General features: G+C 45.4%; 1 long non-coding RNA gene and 1 pseudogene across 1 annotated transcript; one reads left to right on the top strand and one right to left on the bottom strand.

Moving 5' to 3' along the window:
- The window catches only part of LOC137349387 (zinc finger protein 585A-like), a 231,635-nt pseudogene extending 216,416 nt beyond the window's left edge, over positions 1–15,219 (top strand).
- Positions 2,123–12,887, bottom strand: LOC137349397 (uncharacterized). The gene is made up of 3 exons (XR_010969377.1): positions 12,679–12,887; positions 5,673–5,830; positions 2,123–2,748 (listed from the first exon to the last, which is right to left on the bottom strand). It is a non-coding gene; the product is annotated as an uncharacterized lncRNA (long non-coding RNA).
- Positions 15,220–21,900: the final 6,681 nt, after the last annotated feature.

Below are 21,900 nucleotides of genomic sequence, written 5' to 3'. Positions count from 1 at the left end.
TGTGTAACTGGTTAAAGCTCTTTCCACAGTCAGTCACTGGAACACTCTCACTCGGGTGTGTGTGCGTCTCGGTGCTTTTCCAGTCACACTGATGTTTGAAATCTTTTCCCACAGGCAGAACAGACAAACATTTCTCCTTCCACATTCTCAGTCCGATGATATTCAGGTCCTGATGAATCGAATGTTTCTGTCAGATCTTGATGTGATGTTTGGTTTGAATTTCCCGTCAGTAAATCCTCCCCTTCTAATACCCTGTAAAAGGAGTTTACAAAAGTCAGCACTGTCAATCCAGGATAGAAATTCAGAACAGACAGTTCTAGTTTCCATGGAACATTCTTTCCTCTCTTGTTTCCCCCAAACATGTGATCCATTCAAACTAAAAGAAGCCAAAATAAGCAACAAATTGTAACAGAAGCAAAGGGAACCTTCCCAACTGAACCAGAACATTGCTCCCAGTGTCCATGAGACACTCTGCATCCTGAGGTGTCCACCGGTTGCAGAAGGCCACCCCGGCATGGACAAGACCAGGGAAGACAGGGCAGCAGCCAGAGTGACACCCCCACTCCCAACATGGTCCCTGTACATCCTGGACCTACACATTGTTTCTCAGCCTGAGCGAGAGGGAGAGAGAGAGATCGAGAAGGTGAGAACTGAATGTTTAAATATACAAGACAGATACAAACCTGGGTGGGTTTGGGGTGGATGAGGTGAGGGTGAGGAGGGCATTGGTGGGACTGGGGGGTTTTGGAAGGGCAGGTCATCGAAAGGGCTGTGGGTGTGGGTGGTGTTTTAATCAGGCCCAAGAGCAGGTCCCGGAAAAGATCCTCCAACCTTCCCACCCCACCTCCACACCGAGTGGCCAGAGATTAGGAGAATGGGGTTAAACTGTAACCAAGGCCATTGATAAGGTCCCACAAGGCAGACTGGTCATGAATGACAAGCCCATGGGATCCAACACAAAACAGCAAGTTAGAGCCAAAATTGACTCAGAGGCAGGAAGCAAAGAGTAATGGTTGATGAGTGTTTGTGTGACTGGAAGGCTGTTTTCAGTGAGGTTCTGCAGGGATCAGTACTGGCTTTTTGTTCGAGAGATCAATGGTTTGGACTTGAATGTAGGGGATTTGATTAAAAAGTTTGCAGATGAAACAAAAATTGACCATGTGGTTGATAATGAAGAAGAAAGCTGTAAACTGCAGGAAGATATCAATGGACTGGTTAGGTGGGCAGAATAGTGACAAATGGAATTCAATCCGGAGAAGTGTGAGGTAATGTATTTGGAGACAGCTAACAAGGCAAGGGAATACACAATAAATGGTAGGATATTGAGAAGTATAAAGGAACAGAGGGGCCTTGGAGTGCATGTTCATAGATCCCTGAACATGGCTGGGCAGGTACATAAGGCGTAAGAGATACTTGCCTTTATTAACCAAGGCAGAGAATACAAGAGCATGGAGGTTATGTTGGAAATGTATAAAACACTGGTTTGGACACAGCTGGAGGACTGTGTACAGTTCTGGTCAAAGCACTGCAGGAAAGATGTGGCTATATTAGAGAAAATACAGAGGAGATTTACAAGGATGTTGGCTGGATTGGAGAATTTTCGTTCTGAGGAAATATTGGATAGGTGAGGGTTGTTTTCTTTGGAACAGAGGAGGCTGAGGGGAGACCGAATTGAAGTGTAGAAAATGATGATGGGTCTAAATAGAGTGGATAGGAAGGACCTATTCCCCTTGGCTGAGGGGTCCATAACCAGGGGCATAGATTTAGAGAAAGAGGTAGGAAATTTAAAAGGGATTTGAGGGGAAATGTTTTCAGACAGAGGGTGGTGGGGATCTGCAACTCACTGCCTGGGAGGGTGGTAGAGGCAGAAACCCTCACAACAATTAAAAAGTACTTGGATATGCACGTGAAGTGCCCTAAACTACAAGGGTATTATTACGACCGACCGACCGCAAAGCCCCCCCAGTCAAAATATCCAATTTTGATAGTGGTGGGAGAAACGCACTGTTGATTCAGTCCCGTCCCTCACAGATCGCCTGACATTTTAAACATTCCAAATTAAAGATCCAGCCAAATTGTACCATCTATTAACCCCCGAATAAGGCTAACCAAACCAGGTGTCTTTAGATCAACAAATTAACTGTTTAATTAGAAAAACTAAATTCTTAAACACTACTAACATATAAACAGTTAAAACAGAAAAAATAGTGACTTTGCATATTTATGCTCCTGCCGAAGTGAAATCTTCCTAAATGGAATAGTCCAATGTTGCTTGAAGTCCTCACAGCCGTGTGATGGGGGGAGAAAATAAGAGTTTCTTCAACAGTAGAACAGTCCACAGTCTAGTTCAGCAGTTGAATTGATGCTGTTCTTCTCCAGCGATAAATTTCAACAATTACAGTTCAGTAGTTAAAGGAATTGGATATTTTTTTTTAGAAATTAATCTGGCTTGACATCAGAATTCTGAGAGTATAATAAATAGGGTTTAAATAAACCAAGAGAGTGCTCTCTTTTCCTTCAGTATATGCTGGATGATCATCTGTGTCTGTCTCTGTTAACGGTGTCTCAAATGCTACTTTTTCAACTAGTTTCAAATGTCAATTGGAAACAATGCATCTCTCGATCTTCAGTCTCTGAGTGGATGTATCCCGGGGCAACGAGAATACATTCTTTGACTCAGTCTCTGGAGCTTGTTGCCTCAAAGCAGTACTGCTCCTTTTCCAGCCTTAAAGGCACACTGCATTCTTCCTAGAAAAAAAATACAGGATCATCACACTATGGACCAAGAGCTGGAAAGCGGGATTCGGCTGGATGGCTCCTTGTCAGCCAACGAGGACACGATGGGCCGAATGGCCTCCTTCCGTACTGTAAATTTCCAGGATTCTAAGTTGAGAAGCAGCCCCTTCGGGTAACGATACAGGGGCTGTAACCTCTCACACTGAATATATACATGGCCCATGGACTCTTCAAGGCTGCAAACATCACATGCAGCCTGAGAGTGGGTGAAGCTGCTGAAAACCCTATTGTCCAGGATGCTCCATCTCCTGGGCACTCGGACCCAGTTGGAAACAGTTTGTCAGGTCCTGTTTGCTCTCTGTGCCTTCACCAAGATGGCTGTGCTTGCACCCTGACCCCGCCCTGTCCAAGATGGCGGCCAGTGACCCCTCTCCCCCGGGCCTGTCACCATGAGGTAAACACAGGGCCTCTTGGCCTACCCCAGGTGTATATGAAGCCTCCGAGCCCACCCACGGCTCCAATTCCTCCCCTGTACCCACAATCTCCTCTCGCCTCCCGATCCACCTGGTCCATCTCAGTCCATCTCCATTTCCTACGCTGGCCATGCTCAGTGCACTGTTCGATCCCACGCCAATACACCGGGCCCCTGTGGTCATTGAAAAGGGACTGACCCTTATCACGGGAGTCCTGGGTAATGAATCCTCCACTGAAAGCTCCAAATATTGAATGGATGATTTTGTGTCATCCCATTGACATCAGGGCCAGAGAGACAATGGAGAAAATTATTAAATAAATTATACAGAAACCCGAGTGCCCGGGACATCAACTATGGTATGAAGTACACTGGGAATTCTGTTCTTCACCCACATTTGGACTCAGGAATTAGAGGGATGTTTTCATAACTTGTAGTTGACACCAAACTGGATGATAGAACTAATAATGTGGAGGAGTGCATTGAAATCCAGGAAGACATAAACAGGCTGGCAGACTGGACAGATAAATGGGAAATGAAATTCAACATAGTGAAATGTGAGCTGGTTCATTTTGGGAGGAGGAATAAGGAGGCCAGTTATTGGTTAGAATGTAAGAACTTAAATGGAGCAGAGGAGCAAAGAGATCTGGGAACAGAGTCACATAAATCACTAAAAGGAGCAACACAAGTGGATAAGAGAGCAAAGAAAGAGCTGATGTTCTTTTCTCGAGGAATGCAATGTAACAGCAGGGAGGGAATGTTGAATTTATAGAGAACCTCACTTAGAAGGACTGTGAGCAGTTCTGGTCTCCAGATTAAAAAAGGATATTGAAGACTGAAGAAAGTGCAGAATAGATTTACAAAGATGTCACCAGAGAGGATGTTACTATCCAGCAAGATTGAGCAGGCTGGGGATCCTTGCTCTGGAAAAGAGAAGACGAGGAGTAGATCTGATAGAGGTCTTTAAAATTATCAGGGAGTCAGAACAAGGGGGCAGCAATATAATATAGACATTAACAGGTCAAATAGAGAACTTAGGAGGAATTTGTCTACTCAGAGAGTGGTGAGAATGTGGAACTCACTGCCATGTGGAGTGATTGAAGGTGATAACAATGATGTATTTAAGGGGAGGCTCAATACATTTATGAGGGAGAAGGGAATAGAGGGATATGAGGGCAGGGTGGGATGATGTAATTAGATTGGGAGGAGGCTCATGTGGATTATAAACAGCAGCACAGACTAGAGGGGCTGAACGGCCTGTTTCTGGGCTGTAATTCTGTGCACATTCAGCCTGGGTGGATTAATGCTCAGGTTCACTGGGCCCAGGGGTGGATTAATGAAAGTTCTGGCTCTATGTTTTAGATGATGCTGCCGAGTACTGCAGGTGATGGAGAAGAGTTTCTCTCTATCTACCCTATCAGTTTCAATTAATATCTTGAAAACTTTGATCAAATCACCCCTTAATCTTCTGAATTCCAGGGACTACAACCCTCACAGTGAGGTGATTCATTCTGGCAGAAGGAATAGGGAGAGGCAACAAACACTTAATGGTACGGTTCTAAAAAGTTTGCAGGGATAGAGAGACCTGAGGGTTCATGTGCAGAGATCACTGAAAGTGGAAGGATGTATCGAGGGAACAGTTGGCAAAGCAAATGGGATCTTGGGCCTCATAAATCGAGGTATTGAACACAAAAGGAAGGAAGTTATGCTGAACATTTATAAAGCTCTGGTTAGGCCACAACTAGAGTATTGCATCCAGTTCTGGTCACCACACTTTAGGAAGGATGTGAAGGTCCTTGAGAGGGTGCAGAGATTTATCAGAATGGTTTCTGAGATGAGAGAATTTAACTACAAGGTTAGGTTGGAGGAGCTGGTGTTGTTCTCCTTGGAGCAAAGGAGATTGAGGGGAGATCTGATAGAGGTGTTGAAAATGATGACAGGTTTAGATAAGACAGACCAAGAAAAGCTGTTCCCATTAGCTGATGATACAAGGATTAGTGGACACAGATTCAGGTTTTGAGATACAGGAGGGATGTGAGGAAGCAGTTTTTTTACACAGTGAATGATAATGACCTGGAACTCACTGCCTACGAGGGTGGTGGAAGTGGAGATGATCAGTGATTACAAAAGGAAATTAGATGGGCACTTGAGGCAAATAAACCTGCAGGACTACGGGGATAGAGTGGGGGAATGGGACTGACTGGATTGTTCTGCAGAGAGTGGGATGGAATCAAAAAGATCAATGTCCTCCTCCTGTGCTGTAATGACTCTGATTCATTTGTGTAATCTCTCCTCGTAATTTAACCCTTGGAGTCCAGGTATCATTCAGGTAAATCTACCCTGCACTCCCTCCAAGGCCATTATATCCTTCCGAAGGTGTGGTGCCCAGAACTGAACACAATATTCCAGGTGTGGTCTAACCAGGGCTTTGTGTATCTCAGTGCTTTTCCACTCTCACTGATACCTGAAATCTTTTCCCACAGACAGAACAGACAAAGCTTTCTCCTTCCACATTCAAAGGCCGATGATATTCAGGTCCTGATGTATCGAGTGACTCTGTCAGATCTTGATGTGATGTTTGGCTCGGGATTCCCCATCTGCATATCCCCTGCTTCTAAGCCCCTGTAAAAGGAGTTTACAAAAACCATCACTGTCAGTCCAGGATAGAAATTCACAACATTCTCTCCTCCTGCTTCCTGGCCCAGGATGACTGTACATGCACCCTGCTGTACATTGTCCTGAGGGAGGCCACACACCAGCCTGGATTCACGTCTGCGGCTGCAGAAACGCCTGTGTATTCCCCTATCAAATCTCCTATCACTATTGCTCAGTCAGTCAGCTTTGTGACCCTCTGTGAAGCTGATCCAACTGTGCTGCCATGGCCTTGACTCTGGCTGCACTCCTTAGATGAACCATCACTTTCATCAGTATTCAGAACTGAATACTGGTTGGAGAGTGAGATGCACTCAGGGGTCTCCTGCATTCCCTGCCTGTTTCTTCTTGACTGTCAGTTGGCCACCCATTGCCTCTCTCCCTGCATACTCTTCAGCTGCAGGGTGACCATATCGAGAAACGTGCTGTCCACAAATCTCTCACCTCATGGATGCACCGCAGTGACACCAGCTGCAGTTCATGCTCCGAAAACCGGAGCTCGAGGTGCTGCAACTTGTTTTATCTTCATCCATGTGATGTGGGTGTTGCTGGCTCGGCCAGTATTTATTGTCCATCCCAAACTGCCCTTGACAACTGAGAGGCTCGCTCGGCCATTTCAGAGGGCATTTCAGAGTCAACCACATTGCTGTAGATCTGGAGTCACATGTAGGCCAGACCAGGTAAGGACAGCAGATTTCCCATCTCATGAACCAGATGGCTTTTTAATTGCAGATTTATTAATTGAATTTAAATGTCACCATCTGCCGTGGTGGGATTCGAACCCATGTTCCAGTGACATTACCCCGATGTCACCACCTCCCCCAATGATACTTCCTACACAAATGGTTATCTGGAGTTGGCACATTACACAGGATGTGCACTCCAGAGGTCGGAGCAGCCCCATCATTGGCAGGAATTTGGGACTTGTAACTGCAAAGGCTTTTGTTATCAAAAAGGACTGTGTAATGTATCAGTGTGGTGTGAGATAGTCAAGTGTTGAATAAGTAAAGAAAATATCTTTGTAAATAGCTGACACCACAATTTACAATCAAAGTGCTGTTTAGATAATTGTGGATTTCTTTTAGTTTAGTTATTAGAACAAAAGACTGAAAATGTGAAATCTTGTGTAATTTATTAGTGTGGTCTGGGGATTCATATCTCATATTTTTCATATTGACAATCTCTGAGGTTGTAACAACTGGAAAGTGGGATGAACAGATACAATGGGCGGAATGGCCTCCTCCTGTGCTGTAAATAGAGTCAGAGAGTTATACAGCACAGAAACAGGCACTTCGGCCCATCCTGTCCGTGCCGGTCATCAAGCACCTAACTATTCTAATCCCATTTTCCAGCACTTGGCCCATAGTCTTGTCTGCTATGGCGTTTCAAGTGCTCATCTAAATACTTGTTAAATGTTGTGAGGGTTCCTGCCTCTACCACCTCTTCAGGCAGTGCTTTTCAGATTCCAACCACCCTCTGGGTGAAACTTTTTTTTTCCCCACAAATCCTCTCTCAACCTCCTGCCCCTTACCTTAAAATCAAAGTCTCCTGGTTATTGACACCTCCACGAAGGGAAAAAGTTTCTTCCGATCGAACCTATCAATGCCCCTCATAAATTTGAATACCTCAATCATGTCCCCCTTCAGCCTTCTCTGCTCTAATGAAAACAACCCCAGCCATTTCAGTCTCTCTTCATACCTGAAATGCTCCAGACCAGGCAACATCCTTGTGATACTTCTCTGCACCCTCTCCAGTGCAATCACATCCTTCCTATAGTGTGGTGCCTAGAATTGTACACAGTACTCCAGCTGTGGCCTAACTAGCGTTTTATACAGTTCCACCATAACCTCCCAGCTCTTATATTCTATGCCTCAGCTGATAAAGGCAAGTATCCCATATGCCTTCCTAACCACCTTATCTACCTGTGCTGCTGCCTTCAGTGATCTATGGACAAGTACACCAAGGTCCCTCTGACCCTCTGTACTTCCTGGGGTCCTACCATCCATTGTATATTCCCTTGCCTTGTTAGTCCTCCCAAAATGCATCACCTCACACTTCTCAGGATTAAATTCCATTTGCCACTGCTCTGCCCATCTTACCAGCCCATCGATATCGTCCTGTAATCTAAGGCTTTCCTCCTCACTATTTACGACACCACCAATTTTCATGTCAACTGCGAATTTACTTATCATGCCTCCTATATTCACATCTAAATCATTAATGTACACTACAAACAGTAAGGGTCCCAGTACCGATCCCTGCGGTACACCACTGGTCTCGGGTTTCCACTCGCAAAAACAACCCTCGACCATCACCCTCTGCCTCCTGCCACTAAGCCAATTTTGGATCCAATTTGCCAAATTGCCCTGGATCCCATGGGCTCTGACCTTCTTAACCACTCTCCCATGTGGGACCTTATCAAAAGCTTACTGAAGTCCATGCAGACTACATCAACTGCTTTACCCTCATCTACACACCTAGTCACTGCCTTGAAAAATTCAATCAAGTTAGTTAGACACGATCTCCCCCTAACAAAGACATGCTGACTATCCCTGATTAATCCCTGCCTCTCCAAGTGGAGATTAATCCTGTCCCTCAGAATTTTTTCCAATGTTTTCCCAGCCACTGATGTTAGACTCACTGGCCTGTCAGTACCTGGTTTATCCCTGCTACCCTTCTTGATAATGGCACCACATTCGTAGTCCTCCAGTCCTCTGGTACCTCTCCTGTGACCAGAGAGGATCTGAAAATTTATGTCAGAGCCCTTGCTCTCTCCTCCCTTGCCTCACATAACAGCCTGGGATACATCTCATCTGGGACTGGGGATTTATCCACTTTTAAGCCCGCTAAAACAGCTAATACTTCCTCACTTTCAATGCTAATATGTTCAAGTGTATCACAATCCCCCTCCCTGATCTCTACACCTACATCATCCTTCTCCATAGTGAACACAGATGCAAAGTAATCATTTAAAACCTCACCTATGTCCTCCGACTTCACACACAGATTGGCACTTTGGTCCCTAATGGGCCCCACTCTTTCACTGCTTATCCTCTTGCCCTTAATATACTTAGAAAATGCCTTAGCGTTTTCCTTGATCTTGCCCGCCAGTGTTTTTTCATGCCCCCTCTTTGCTCTCCTAATTACTTTTTTTTGTACCCCCCCCACCCCACAAACTACACTTTCTATACTCCTCCAGGTCCTCTGCTGTTTTCAGCACTTTGAATCTGGCATAAGCCTCCTTTTTTTTTTCTGATCCAATCCTCTATATCCCTTGACATCCAGGTTTCCCTGGACTTGTTGGTCCTACCCTTCACCTTTACGGGTACACGTTGCCTCTGAACCCTCACTATTTCCTCTTTGAATGACTCGCACTGGTCTGATGCAGACTTTCCTACAAGTAGCTGCTCCCAGTCCACTTTGGCCAGATCCTGTTTTATCATATTGAACTCGGCCTTCCCCCAATTCAGTACTTTTATTTCCAGCCCGCCTTTGTCTTTTTCTTAGAGTTATGGTCACTATCCCCGAAATGCACCCCCACTGACACTTCTACCACTTGTCCAGCATCATTCCCTAGGATTAGGTCCAGTACTGCGCCTTTTCTTGTTGCACGTTCTAGGTACTGGCTCAAAAAAGTCTCCTGTATATATTTTAAGAACTCCGCCCCCTTTAAGTCTTTTACACTCAGACCATCCCAGTTGATATCAGGTAAGTTGAAATCCCCTATTATTACTCCATTATTTTTACACCTCTCTGAGATTTGCCTACATATCTGCTCCTCTATCTCTCCCTGACTGTTTGGAGGCCTGCAGTACACTCCCAGCCAAGTGATTGCCCCCTTTTTGTTTTCAAGTTCTACTCATCTGGCCTCATTTGAAGAACCTTCTCAGATATCATCCCTCCTTCGACAGGTTTGCGTCTGCCTGCAATGAATTTGGCCTAACCATCAGCCTCAAGAAAACGAACATCATGGGGCAGGACGTCAGAAATGCTCCATCCATCAATATTGGCGACCACGCTCTGGAAGTGGTTCAAGAGTTCACCTACCTAGGCTCAACTATCACCAGTAACCTGTCTCGAGATGCAGAAATCAACAAGCGCATGGGTAAGGCTTCCACTGCTATGTCCAGACTGGCCAAGAGAGTGTGGGAAAATGGCGCACTGACACGGAACACAAAACTCCGAGTGTATCAGGCCTGTGTCCTCAGTACCTTGCTCTACGGCAGCGAGGCCTGGACAACGTATGCCAGCCAAGAGCGACGTCTCAATTCATTCCATCTTCGCTGTCTTCGGAGAATACTTGGCATCAGGTGGCAGGACTATATCTCCAACACAGAAGTCCTTGAAGCGGCCAACACCCCCAGCTTATACACACTACTGAGTCAGCGGCGCTTGAGATGGCTTGGCCATGTGAGTCGCATGGAAGATGGCAGGATCCCCAAAGACACATTGTACAGCGTGCTCGCCACTGGTATCAGACCCACCGGCCGTCCATGTCTCCGCTATAAAGACGTCTGCAAACTCGACATGAAATCGTGTGACATTGATCACAAGTCGTGGGAGTCAGTTGCCAGCATTCGCCAGAGCTGGCGGGCAGCCATAAAGACAGGGCTAAATTGTGGCGAGTCGAAGAGACTCAGTAGTTGGCAGGAAAAAAGACAGAGGCGCAAGGGGAGAGCCAACTGTGCAACAGCCCCGACAAACAAATTTCTCTGCAGCACCTGTGGAAGAGCCTGTCACTCCAGAATTGGCCTTTATAGCCACTCCAGGCGCTGCTTCACAAACCACTGACCACCTCCAGGCGCGTATCCATTGTCTCTCGAGATAAGGAGGCCCAAAAGAAGAAAGAAAAGAAACTGCAGTAATTGACTCCTTGATCAACAGTGCAATGCGACCGCCTCTTTTATCCCTTCTCCTGTCACACCTGAAGATTCTATACCCTGGAATATTGAGCTGCCAGTCCTGCCCTTCCCTCAACCATCTCCGTGATAGCAACTATATCATAATCCCATATGCTAATCAACACCCTCAATTCATCTGTCTTGCATTAAAATAAATGCAATCCAGCCTTGCATTTGTCACTTGTGCCTTAACAGGTCTATATTTGCTCTGCCTAACAGACTGACTCAGTTTCTCTTCGAGATTTGACTGAGCATCACCCACTCCTATACCTCCACTCTGTATCCCATTCCTCTGCCAAATGTGTTGAAACTGCCCCCAACAGCACTCGTAAACCTCCCAGCAAGGATGTTCGTCCAACTTATACGGGTCCCACCTTTGCCAGAAACAGACCCAGTGATCCAGGAAGCTAAAGCCCTCCCTCCTGCACCATCTCTTCAGCCACGCATTCATCTGCTCTATCCTCCTATTCCTATACTCACTAGCATGTGGCACTGGAGTAATCCAGAGATTACAACCTTTGAGGTCCTGCTTTTTAATCTGCCACCTAGCTCCCTAAATTCTTGTTTCAGGTCTTCATCCTCTTTTTACCTCCGTCGTTGGTACCAATGTGTTCCACGACCTCTGACTATTCGCCCCCCCCCCCCTTCAGAATGTCCTGCTGCCATTCCGTGACTAACTTGACCCTAGCACCAGGGAGGCAACATACCATCCTGAAGTCATGTTTGTCGCCACAGAAATGCCTATCTGTATCCCTTACGATAGAATCCATTATCAGTATAGTTCTTGCAGTCCTTTTCCTCCCCTGCTGTGCAGCAGAGCCATGCGTGGTAACACAAACTTGGCTGCTGCTGCTTTCCGCTGGGAGGTCATTCCCCCCAACAGTATCCAAAGTGGTCTATCTGTTTGAGAGGGGGATGGCCACAGGGGACTCCTGCACAACCTGCCTGCGCCTACTACTCCATCTGGTGGTCACCCATCTCATTTCTGCCTGTGCAGCCATTACCTGCAGTGTGACCACCTCTCTAAACGTGCTATCCACAACGTCCTCAGCATCGCCGATGCTCCACAGTGAATCCACCTGCAGCTCCAGCTCCATAATGCGGGTAGTCAGTAGCTGCAGCTGGATCCACTTCCTGCACACATGGTCGTCAGGGACACTGGAAGCATCTCTGATTTCCCACATCGCGCAGGAGGAGCATATCACGGGGCTGAGCTCTCCTGCCATGACTTACCTTTAGATTAATTAGTTACTCCCTTTAAAAAATATTAATTACACGAGAGGATTGTTCTACTCCAAACACTACCCACGACAATCTAAATTACTCTAATTTAAAAAAAAACACACTCTTAGAACTCACTTTATCACTCGAGGTCTTTTTTTAAACAACTTTCCCCTTATTTTTTAAAGCTAATTAAATTGACTAACAGTTGTTAATTACCCAACCAATCACAAACAAAGAACAAAGAACAGTTCAGCACAGGAACAGGCCATTCGGCCTGTACGTGGGTTTCTGCTGGGTGCTCCGGTTTCCTCCCACAGCCAAAGATTTGCAGGTTGATAAGTAAATTGGCGATTGTAAATTGCCCCTAGTGCAGGTAGGTGGTAGGGGAATTGAGGGCTTGTGGTAGGAATATGGGATTAATGTAGGATTAATATAAATGGCTGGTTGATGGTCGGCACAGACTCGGTGGGCCGAAGGACCTGTTTCAGTGCTGTATCTCTAAATAAATAAATAATAAACCTCAATACTTAAAAATAAAAGACTACTCACCGGCTACTCACTTCCCTTCTATTGGTGTCAGTTAAATCTCAGGAAGCTGCCCCTTATTCTGATGAAAACTGGAATGTTTAATTTCCAGCTCCTTGGACAAACTTCCGAACTTTGGAGAAAGGGAAACAAAGTTACAAAACTTACCAGCCAATCAACTCACAGGCTTCCTGACTCGCTGGAAACGGGAGAAGAAACTGGGAAATGGCGGCTCGGATACTGAAGTCGCTGCACCATCACTTTAATGCTGCCCCTCCCTTCCCCCGGGGTTCACGCCGCACGTCCGCCGAACCCGGCGGCTCTGATTCAGGGCCTGAGAGCCGTTGAAACTCGGTGTTACCGAGGCTGCGCTCAACTTCCGGGAACGGCACCGCGCATGCTCCGCGGAGACAGACGACTCCGTGGGGCGGAGCCTTCTGACGCCTGCGTGTTGCGGTTCTTGGGGTGGAGATAGGTCATATTTCTGCGCGCGGTGCATTCTGGGCACTATAGGCTGCCATTTACCAGTCGGGGAATGGAGGGGTAGTACATGGTTCATACTCAGAAAAGTAAAATGGTATAAAGCAGCAAACATATATTAATGGCGCGTTTGCTGGCAACGAAACCAAATAGGTGCTGCATCACTGGTACATGCGCAAATGCAACCTCATCGACTGAATCGTCACTGTGCCTCAGGCAGCTGCCAGGAGTAAAGATGGCGCTGCTGAATTTGACACAAAACGCGAATTAAATCCAAACCGCCTCAATGGTCGCATTCAGGTCCCTGCTCCCTCCCGTGATCACCGCTTCAATCACCGCATTCAGTTTCATGCTCAATCACAGCTTATCTTCCCCGCTCCCTCCGATGCCCTTTGACTCGTCATTTTCGATGACTCTCCCACTCCCTTCCAGCGCTTATATTGGGAAGTTCAATGGCGGGGCTTCAACCCAACATTGTCGGCGTTAAAAAAAAATGTTCACGGTTCACGGCATTGGAGTCCAGGCATGCGCAGTGCCGAACTACTTTTCGCGGAAGCGCAATGCCAAGCAGTGTGAGTGATGGCGGCGGACAAGGTCCTTGTGAGTTGCATCACACACTGCACCCCCTTTTCCTCCGAGGATGTTTCACTGTAGTTGTGTTGCTGAGTGTTTCGAAACTCTGTCTGCTAGAGCTGGAGGAGATTGTAGAGATAGTGAGGCGTGAGGGTATGGAGAGATTTGAAAGCAAGGATGAGTATTTTAAAATTGAGGTGCTATTTAACTGGGAGCCTGTGTCGGCCAGTGAGCACAGTTGTGATGGGTGAACAGGACGTGGTTCGAGTAACGACACAGGCAGCAGAGTTTTGGATGATCTAAAGTTTATGGAGGGTAGAATGTGGGATGCTGGCCAGGAATGTGTTAGAATAGTCAAGTTGAGAGGTAACAAATACATGAATGTATGTTTCAGAGGCAGATGAGCTGAGACAGTGGTGAAGTCTGGCGATGTTACTGAGGTGGAACTAGGCAGTCTGAGTGATGGTGCTGATATGCAGTTTGAAGCTCATCTTGGGGTCAAATATGATACTAAGGTTATGAATGGTCTGGTTTAGCCTCAGACAGTTGCCAGTGAGAAGGATAAAGTTGGTGCCCAGAGAGTGAAGTTCGTGGCAGGAAGTGAAGACTTCCCAATCTTTAATTGGAGGAAAGTTCTGTTCATCCAGTACTGGATGTCAGACAGTCAGGATGGTGTGTGACTTGGAGGGGAACTTTGAGGTGATGGTGTTCACATACACCTGCTACCCTGGTCCTTCTAGATGATGGAAGTTGAGGGTTTGGGAGGTTCTGTTCAAAGTTCTGGTCCAATTGTACATACATAAAATCACCCTCCTCTCCTCCCTCCCTCCCTCTCTTTTTTTTCCTCTCCCTCCTTCCTCCTATAGAGGGCAGAGTCTTGTGTAGGTCCAGACTGGTTGGCAGGTTCCCTTCCCTGAAGGACATTAGTGAACCAGTTGGGGTTGTCCATCAATCCAGCAGCTTTCATGGTCACTTTTTCCTATTGTCAGTCCCATGAATTACCAGATTCATTCAGCTCCATTTCACAACCTGCCTTTGTGTTTTTGTGGCTTCTCTCACAGACAAATTTTCCATTTTCATGCAATTTCACAGGGTTTTAGAAGAGGAGGATTTGCAGTTGTGAAATGCAAAGCAAACATTTGATCGGGTTCTGAAGGACTTGCCCAATTTATCGCAACCCAAATATCACTGGATTTTGAACATGGAAGGAAAAAGCACTGATCACAGTGGGGAGAAACTGTACACGTGTTCTGTGTGTGGAAGAGGTTTCAGCCGATCATCGGGCCTGTTGAAACACAAGTGCAGTCACACTGGGAAGAAACCATGTAAATATGGGAACTGTGGAAAGGATTGAATCATCCATTTGAGCTGGAAACCCATCCATGCAGTCACACTCTGGAGAGGCTGTTCACCTGCTCTGAGTGTGGGAAGGGATTCACTCAGTCATCCTACCTGCTGAAACACCAGCGAGTTCATACTGGGGAGAGACCTTTTAAATGTCCAGATTGTGGGAATTGCTATAAATGTTTTTAGAATTAGAATTAGAACATTACAGCGCAGTACAGGCCCTTCGGCCCTCGATGTTGCGCCGACCTGTGAAACCATCTGACCTACACTATTCCATTTTCATCCATGTGTCTATCCAATGTCCACTTAAATGCCCTTAAAGTTGGCGAATCTACTACTGCTGCAGGCAGGGCATTCCACGCCCTTACTACTCTCTGAGTACTACTGAACTGATGTCCCATCAACGTGTTCACACTGAGGAGAGACCGTTCAGGTGTTCTTATTGCAGGGCTGGGTTCAAGCAATCATCTGAGCTCACTGTACACCAGCGCAGTCACACTGCAGAGAGACCGTTCATCTGCTCTGTGTGTGGGAAAGGATTCATTACTTCATCCCACCTGCTCAGACACCAGCGAGTTCACAATGGGGAGCGGCCATTCACCTGTTCAGAACACAGTAGGGGATTCATTACTTCATTCCATCTTCTGACACACCAACGAGCTCTCACTCGATAGAGGTCATTCTCCTGCTCAGAGTGTGAGAAGAGATTCACTACTTCATCCAACCGGCTGACACACCAGCGAGTTCACACTGGGGAGAGGCCGTTCACCTGCTCAGAGTGTGGGAAGAGATTCACGACTTCATCCAACCGGCTGACACACCAGCGAGTTCACACTGGGGAGAGGCCGTTCACCTGCTCAGAGTGTGAGAAGAGATTCACTACTTCATCCAACCGGCTGACACACCAGCGAGTTCACACTGCGGAGAGGCCGTTCACCTGCTCAGAGTGTGAGAAGAGATTCACTACTTCATCCAACCTGCTGACACACCAGCGAGTTCACAAGTAACTCAGGGCTGAGAAATGTCCATGAAACAGCAGATTTCCAACATCGGGATTTTGGAAATCCACCAATAGGTTCTCCCTTTCCGGCCGCGACCGGCTTTGACAAAAATTAAAGCAATCAGTTCTGATTTTCTTTTTTTAAAGTTGACCAAATACAAAACTGCTCGGTGGTCTTTTTACCTGTTTTTAAGTTGTGTTTATTTTTTATAGTCGGTGGAAAGGAACTTGAAGCAGGATACTAAGTGGGTGGATGTGCATACTCCTCCACAACTTCTGTGTGTCAGTGTTCTGTAAATTTCCAAAAAGGACACAGACCAATTCCCAATGTTTGTTTTTGCCTCCATGGGATATCTTAGCAGAGGCCACCTGAGAACTGACACAGCTCATTTGACATGGCTTAAAATTAATGGTGCAGGATCAGTAGCTGGCAAGTCGCTGGTCTGCAGCAAAAAACATTGGTCTGTCAATAGGAATTTGAAACTTGCTTCCATTCACATTTGAATATTTTGAAGACAGAGGGAGATAGATTCTTGATAAGCAAGGAGGTGGAAGGTTATCGGGGGTAGTTGGAAATGTGGAGTAATCAGTTCAGACATGAACTTATTGAATGACAGAGCAGGCTTGAAGGGCTGAGTGGCCGACTCCTGCTCCTAATTTGTATGTTTAGACACACACTGCTGTGTACAAACAAAGTAATTTCTGAAAACCCTGCACAAACTGGTTACTGAATGTGAATATCCTGCAGTGAGCATGAGTTGTATAAACTTCATATGTCCTGTGCATTGCAGCAACTGAAGTGATCTGGAATTTCCACTTATCGGTTTGCTCAGGTGTATGGCTGAATTCCATTCATTGTTCATCTCCACTTTCACTGTCTACTGCCCCAGTCACACTGTAAACCTTGAGTCAGTGTGAAGCCGGTTTTTGCACCTTAGTGATGCAAAGCAAGGAGTATAACTCTGGCCATCTTTTTTCAATGTGTGGTTTGACATTGCTTAAGATTATCTGGAAAAGCTGTCGTGCACCTGATCTTGCTATCTGCTTCGTTCAGGTGATTAACGCAGCACAAAGTAAGAAAAATGACCCCACTTATCGTCAAGGTTCTGGATTGTCAATGTATGTTAAATGTTTAGTTTTTATTAATTTATATACCTACTGATTTTTGCACATCACTTACCAAGGTGCCAGAATGTTCAGTCTAGTTTGCTTCGAAATGTTGCTTTCCAGTGAAGTTGACACATCTTCACAGAACACCTTTTACATGAAAAATCTATAAATAGACAGAAGCAGGACATTGAGAACATGAAGCTCTGTAAAACCTATTATCAGCTGTCAGGTAAGTCTCATGAAATTGTTTTGAGTACAGTGCAATTTTATTCATTACATATGCAAAATTGTACAAAATTACCATGACACAACTAGTTTGCTTCATTAAAAGTGCTATAATTACATGATTCCTTGTCAGAAAAATATTCTGACTTTTTGTCTTCAGCCACTAATTTTCAGACCTTTTGATCTTTGGCCACTCACCCTTGCATTTGTTACTTGTTTTTGTGAAATACACTCCCTAGTGTTGCTCAACTGCTGGATGAATCTGATTACATTTATATGTGTTTTTAAAATTCATTCTTGGAGTTTGGGCGTCGCTGGCCAGGCCAGCATTTATTGCCCATCCCTAATTGCCCTTAAGAAGGTGAGCTGCCTTCTTGAACCACTGCAGTCTATGTGAGGTAGGTACATCCACAGTGCTGTTAGGAAGGAAGTTTCAGGATTTTGACCCAGTGACAGTGAAGGAATGGCGATATAGTTCCAAGTCAGGATGGTATGTGACTTGGAGGGGAACTTGCAGGTGCTGGTGTTCATCAGCATTTGCTGCCTTTGTCCTTCTAGTTGGTAGAGGTTGTGGGTTTGGAAGGTACTGTCTAAGGAGCCTTGGTGCGTTGCTGCAGTGTACCTTGTAGATGGTACATTTTATGCATGTCCACAATGTGTGTCCTCAGATTTAACTCAAATGTGATTTGTAACCACTAAATGATGTTTTGGGCATGAATTGTAGTCTGGTTTGTTGGTGATTTGTCAAGAAAGATTTAATTCATTTCCTCAGCAGCTCGAGAGGAACCAGACTGAGGTTTAATGAACATAAGAAATAGGAGCTGGAGGAGGCCATTTGGCCCTTCGAGCTGCTGTGCCATTCACCCAGATCAAACACTGTAATAAAAATCCGCCTCCTGGGGCAATTGGATGAGTCCAGGTCTGATAACAGTGTCTGATTCCTGGTCTGATGCTACTGTAGGTAATGCACAAGTGGTGAACCTATTAGTTCCTGTTAGTATCATGTTGTGTGCCCCTGTCTACCATGTGAGAAACTGGGGTTATATTCTGTGATGAGGTGATTGTATATTTTTAAGACATCAAAATGTTATATGGTATAGTTTCATCTTAAAATACCACAGAAAACATTAGAAGAGGGCATGTTCTCTTTGAGTAATTTCTTGAGCAGAGACAGTTTTATCGCCAGGTGCCCTCACACTACACAGTGGTAGATAATTGTGGTCTCCTCTACACTGAGTAGGCTAAATACAGACTGCGTGACTGCTTTGTGGAACAACTCCCTTCAGTCTGCAAGCATGGCCCTTCGCTTCCTGTTTCTTCTCATTTTAATTCTCTACCTTGCTCTCAGTCTGACCTATGTACGAACATATGAACACATGATCTAAGAGCTGGAGTAGGCTATTCAGACCCTCGAGCCTGCTGCACCATTCTACAAGATCATGACTGATCTGTTTGTGGATTCAGCTCCACTTTCCTGCCAACCCCCAATATCCTTTGACTCCCTTGTTTGTCAAGAGTCTGGCTATCTCTGCCTTAAAAACATTCAATGACCCTACCTCCACTGCTGTCCGGGGAAGAGAGTTCCACAGACTCACGACTCTCTGAGAGAAATACATTTCTCTGTCACTCTGTCTTAAATGGGAGAGCCTTTAATTTTAAACTGTCCCCCAGTTTTAGCCTTCCCCAGAAAGGGAAACATCCTTTCAACATCCACCCTGTCAAGTCCCCTCAGGATCTTATATGTTTCAATGAGATCAACTCTCATCCTTCTAAACTCCAATGAATACCGACCCAAACTGTTCACCCTTTCCTCAAAAGATAACCCTTTCTCCCAGGAATCAGTCGAATGAACCGTCTATGAACTGTTTCCAATGCAACTATATCCTTTAAGTAAGGAGACCAAAACTGTACAGAATACTCTAGATTTGGTCTCACCAATGCCCTGTACAACTGTAGCAAAACATTTTTTATATTCCATTCCCCTTGTAATAAATTGCAGCATTGCATAATGGCTGTATCTGGGGCAACCAAGATGCACTTTCCTTGGTAACGTCTGAGGCTGGCTTGTTCTCCCTCTGTCTGGCTGTATCCAACAGCAACCAGAATGCAACTTCTCTAACTCCTGAGGCTTGCTTGTTCATAAAGCAGTACTGATCATTTGCTGCCTTAAAGACACACTGCACACATCCGCCCCCCCCCCGCCCCCCACCAACCCCCGCCAAAAAAAAATAAGTAGGATCATAACATCTCCACCCCTGGCGGAATGAAATACCATTCCGAAAATGCGTTTCATTACAATGTAAAAAAGGATAGTCGGCATGGATTTGTAAAAGACAGATCATGCATGCCTAATTTCAATGAATTTTTTGATCAAGTAGCAGGGAAAGTTGATGAAGGGAATGTGTTGAATGTTGTTTATACGGATTTTAAGAAAATATTTGACAAGGTGCTACATTAAAGGTTGCTAACAAAATTGTGGCTCATGGAACAGGGGGTTCTGTGTCCAATTGATCAAATAGTGGCTGACGGACTGAAAACAGCCAGTCAAAGGAAATGGTTGTTTTTCAAACTGGAGGATAGGAGACAGTGGTGTTCCCCAAGGGTCAGTGCTGGGACCACTGTTTGTTTTTTACTTTATATAAATTACTTGAATCTTGGAATACAAAGTAGAATATCAACATTTGCTGATGACACCAAACCTGGAGCTGCAGCAAACAGTGAGCATGATATGAACAGTCTGCAACAGGACATAGATAGGCCAGCAGAATGGACAGAAAGGTGGCAGATGGAAGTTTATACTGACAAGTGTGAGGTGATACATTTTCCAGAAGGATTCGGGAGAGGCAATTTAGACGCAATGGCATAGTTCTCAAGAGTGTGCAGGAACAGAGGGACCTGGGGTTGCAGGGGCAGAGATCCTTGAAGTTGGCAAGACATATTGAGAGGAAGGTGAGTAAAGCACATGGAATCTTGGGCTTTATAAATAGAAGTACTCAGTACAATTATTGTGAATCTCTCTATAATGCATGTTTAGGCCTCAACTGGAGTACTGCGTCTCGTTCTGGTCACAGCATTTCAGGAAGTATGAGAGGGTCCTTGAGAGGGTGCAGAGGAGATTTATGCGAATGGTTCCGGGGATGGAGGATTTTAGTTACTAGGTTAGGTTGGAAGAGCTGGGTTTGTTCTCCTTCGAACAAAGGAGATTGAGGGGAGATTTAATAGAAGTCTACCAGATTATGACAGGCTTCGATACGTCAGACAAGGAAAAACTGTTCCCATTAACAAATGCTATCAGAAGTCAGGGAAACAGATTGCAAGTTCTGGGGGGAAAAGATGCAGGGTGAATATGAGGAAGTCCTGTTTTTACATAGCAAGTGGTAATAACTTGGAACTCGCTGACCACAAGGGTGGTGGAAGGAGAAATGATCAATAACTTCAAGAGGAAGTCTGAGAAAAACATACGCTTGCAGGACTGCGTGTATCGACACCTTGCCTTGTGTTATTTTTTGCCCCACCTCCGCTTTATTTGCTTAAAACTGGCGACAGTTCTGACCTTTGTCAGTTCTGAGGAAAGGTCACAGACCTGAAACATTAGCGTTGCTTCCCTCTCCACAGTTGCTGCCAGACCTGTTCGATATTTTCAGCATTTTTTTTTAAATTGCCGTTATCGAGTCTGATTGCACAGCTCCCTGCAGAGCCAGCATGGACCGAAATGCCTCCTTCTGTGCTGCAAATGACTATGATGTTCAGCAGTGCGCTCATGACAAGTGGCTCCTCTTCCACTGATGTCATCTCACAATTATTTTTTTCTCCACTTCTGGTCAGTTCAGACTCACTGATCACAGCTCTCTTCACTGCTGAGCTGCTTCACATTGCTCCCTGTCTCTAAAATTTGTGCTTTAGGTGAAGCTCGAACTCACAACTTTGACATTACTCGCTAATTGCATTGCTGTATAAGTACCACACGCTAACCAACTGCGCCACTGGAACCCCAGTTTAATATATTTAACATGGTGAACTGCAGGCCAGTTAGCCTAACATCAGTGGTCGGGAAAATGCTCTCATCGATGTTCAAGGAAGGCTGAATAAGCACTTAGAAAATCATAGTCTGATCAAACAAAGTCAACATGGTTTTACGAAAGGGAAATCTTGCTTGACAAATTTATTACAGAATTCTGAGGATGTAACAAGAAGGGTAGATAAAGGGGAACCAGGAAATATAGTATAATTGGATTTCCAAAAAGCATTCAGTAAGGTACCACAGACGATTAATACATCAGATAAAGGCTCATGGAATTGGGCTAATATATTAGCATGCATATAGGACATAGAGCTTAATGGACAAAAAGCAAAGAGTAGGGATAAATGGAGCATTTTCAAGTTGGCAGGCTGTAATTAGCAGAGTGCCTCAAGTAACATTGCTGGGGCCTCAGCTATTCCCAATTCTGAGAGTGAAGTGGAATGATATTCAGTCCTGGGTTGAAGAGAGAATTGGTCCTCACCATCATAGATGCCAGCCTTTAGACAATTCGATTAAATCCACGTGATACCAAGAGATTGGTAAAGGCACTGGATACAGAAAAGTCCATGGGCCCTGACAAAATCCCAGCTAACATACTGAAGACCTGTTCTCCAGAACTAGCCGTGTCCTTAGA

Source organism: Heterodontus francisci, chromosome 34 (assembly GCF_036365525.1).
Source record: "Heterodontus francisci isolate sHetFra1 chromosome 34, sHetFra1.hap1, whole genome shotgun sequence".
Lineage (NCBI taxonomy): Eukaryota > Metazoa > Chordata > Chondrichthyes > Heterodontiformes > Heterodontidae > Heterodontus > Heterodontus francisci.
Note: the sequence above shows the minus strand (reverse complement) of the source record. Positions and strands in the feature narration are given on the sequence as shown.